The following is a 3,317-nucleotide window of genomic DNA, read 5'->3' as shown; positions in this document are numbered from 1 at the left end:
AGAAACTCAGTCCAGGCTTCCCATGTGGGTGGCAAGGAACCAACTACTAGAGCCATCACCTGATGCCTCCCAGGATCTGCATGAGCAAAAGCTAGAACTGGAACCAGAGCTGGGGATCGAACTCAGGGTCTCTGATATGAGACATCAACATCTTAACTAATGTGTTAACTGCTAGGCCAAACACCTGCCCCTCTATTTTCTATTCTTTACAATGAAAGCACATTCCTTTGTAGTTATAGAAAAATCTCATTTGTTTTTGTGTGGATCACTGTTAAAGTCAGATTACTGAATTTACCTAGATGAGGTCTACATACTTAATCCTGAGAACAGTTGGTACCAAAACTAACTTCAGCTGATCTAAACATTTGAATCAAAAGTCACTGTAATGATTTCACAATTTCAATTAGCTAATGGTTCTTATTTTATTCTTTAATTAAAAATGAATATTGCACACATCAGTCATTTTTTTTTAGATTTATTTTATTTATTTGAAAGTCAGAGTTACACAGAGAGAGAAGGAGAGGCAGAGAGAGACACAGAGATCTTCCATCTGCTGGTTCACTCCCCAGATGGCTGCAATGGCCGGAGCTGCTCTGATTTGAAGCCAGGAGCCAGGAGCTTCTTCTGGGTCTCCCACATGGGTTCAGGGGCCCAAGGACTTGGGCCATTTTCCACTGCTTTTCCTAGCTATAACAGAGAGCCGGATTGGAAGTGGAACAGCTATGACTCAAACTGGTGCCCATATGGGATGCCTTTACCCACTACGCTGCAGTGCTGGTCCCAATAAATAAGTCATTAAAAAATTTTAATTTCCTTCGGGGGGTGGGGGGGCGGGCCCTCAGGGCCGCAGCGCGTGGGTGAGGAAGGTCAGGTCCAGATACTCTTGCTCCTTGCTGCCCAAGAAATGTCTTCGCTTTCAGAATATGCCTCGGCTGAGTGCCCGGCTATTTGGAGAAGTTGCCAGGCCCACTGACTCCAAGTCTAGGAAAGTGGTGAAACTGTTCAGTGAGCAGCCACTGGCCAAGAGGAGGGAGACTCACGACTGGTATCCCAGTCACAACACGTACTTTGCGCTCATGGGGATCCTCCGTTTTTATGGCCTCCACAGAGATGAGCACCAAGATTTTAAGGAGGAGCAAGTATGTCTGAAGAAGCTTCGTGGAAAGGGGAAACCAAGGAAAGGAGAAGGGAAAAGAGCCACAAAGAAGAAGTAGTGTTGGCCTTGGAGAGAGAACTTGCTCAGCGATGGAGAGGAGAGCTCATGTGTCTGCACGCGGATGCCTCGTTCCCCACGAAGCTTAGCTGGAGGAACACAGTCACCTCCATGCCCACGTGTAACCCAGGGAAACACACTCTTAATTCTGCAGAATTGCTCGGTATTGGCTTTACAATCTCATGTTCACCTGACTAATGAAATGGATACATGAATTCCTGTCTGATGACTTGTTTGGGGTGGGAGGAGGGGGAAGCCTCCTTAGGTGAGTGTCAGTTTCCTCCTCGCTCTTCCTGCCTCCCTGCTGACTTAACCCTGACTTCTTTCCTCTCTGGCCATTCAGCCACTGTCTCCACCACCAAGCCCACAAACTCTGCCTCTCCACCTTCTCCTCTGAGAATATCTAATAAGAAATAGGTGGAGGGCCGGCGCCGTGGCTCAGTAGGCTAATCCTCCGCCTTGCGGCGCCGGCACACCGGGTTCTAGTCCCGGTCGGGGCGCCGGATTCTGTCCCGGTTGCCCCTCTTCCAGGCCAGCTCTCTGCTGTGGCCAGGGAGTGCAGTGGAGGATGGCCCAGGTGCTTGGGCCCTGCACCCCATGGGAGACCAGGAAAAGCACCTGGCTCCTGGCTCCTGCCATCGGATCAGCGCGGTGCGCCGGCCGCAGCGCGCGGCCGCGGCGGCCATTGGAGGGTGAACCAACGGCAAAGGAGGACCTTTCTCTCTCTCTCTCTCACTGTCCACTCTGCCTGTCAAAAAAAAAAAAAAAAAAAAAAAGAAATAGGTGGATTAAAAAACCACCTGAAAGAGTATTGAATACCTGTTTACTGTGCAGAAGGTATTGGGCCCTAGTAGTGCAGTGGTTAATAAGAGAAGCAATCCTTATCTCATAGAACTTTCAATCCTATGGGAGAGACTACTACTTAATTCAATTACTACTATTACTTACAATTGTATTAAATGCTACAAAAGAAAAAGCCAGACTCAGGGGCCAGCGTCTGCCATGCCAGCATCCCATGTGAGTGCTGGTTCAAGTCCTGGCTGCTTCACTTCCGATCCAGCTCTCTGCTATGGCCTGGGAAGGCAGTGGAGGATGGTCCAGGTCCTTGGGCCCCTGCACCCTTGTGGGGGAACTGGGGGGAAGTTCCTGGCTTCTGGCTTCAGAGTGGCGCAGTTCCCGTTGCGGCCATTTGGAGAATGAGCAAGCGGATGGAAGACCTCTCTCTCTCTCTCTATCTCCCCCCTCCTCTTTCACCTCCTCCTCCTCTCTCTTTGTAATTCTGACTTTCAAATAAATAAATAAATCTTTAAAAAACTTTTAATTTCTGAGCTTGGATATCATAGTTGCTTCCAGGAGACGTGGTGGTTTTATTGCTGGTCAGCACAGAGAACACACAGCCAACGGCATTTAGGTGGCCAACGTGTGCTTGCTTCAAGACTGCACGTGTTGGAATGTCTTACTAGGATGTATTGCCTGGCATGCATGTTGGTAATGATAGCAATGTGTCATTGGGAAGGCTAAGTTCAGGGCAAGACTTTGAACCTTCACAGGTGACAGGGCCTCAGACACAACTGATCTGACTTAGGAAAACCCTTCCACAACCCTCGATGTTTGAGGAGGAAGTGTGTTGAAACAGGAAGGGAGCACCAGGTCAGGCGTAAGGGTCCTTGCTTTCAGTTAGACTCTACCAAGTAGACATGTGACTTTGAGTCATCATTTTGTATTAGCTTTTTTATGTTCAATAAATCAGTTGAATTAAGCAGTCCCTAGAGGGGCTGGTGTTGTGGTGTAGTAGGTTAAGCCTCTTCATGGGATGTCAGCATCCCATTTGGGTGTTGGTTCAAGACCTGGCTACTCCACTTCCGATCCAGCTCCCTGCTAATGGCCTAGGATGGCAGTGGAAGATGGTCCAAGTGGTTGGGTTCCTGCAATCACCTGAGAGTCTTGGCTTCAGCCTGGCCTAGCGTCGGCTGTTGCAGCCATTTGGGGAGTGAACCAGCAGATGGAAGATTTCTCCCTCTGTTTCTGTCTGTAATACTGTAATTTATCTAAAACATACACACACACCACTCTCTAGGGCCTTTGAGAATCTCTTTTCTCTACC

General features: G+C 48.7%; 1 pseudogene; it reads left to right on the top strand.

Moving 5' to 3' along the window:
- Positions 1-904: 904 nt before the first annotated feature.
- Positions 905-1,302, top strand: LOC138843631 (small ribosomal subunit protein mS33 pseudogene; annotated as a pseudogene).
- The last annotated feature ends 2,015 nt before the right edge of the window (positions 1,303-3,317 follow it).

The sequence above is a fragment of the Oryctolagus cuniculus genome, chromosome 9, assembly GCF_964237555.1.
Source record: "Oryctolagus cuniculus chromosome 9, mOryCun1.1, whole genome shotgun sequence".
NCBI classification, from domain to species: Eukaryota; Metazoa; Chordata; class Mammalia; order Lagomorpha; family Leporidae; genus Oryctolagus; species Oryctolagus cuniculus.
Note: the sequence above shows the minus strand (reverse complement) of the source record. Positions and strands in the feature narration are given on the sequence as shown.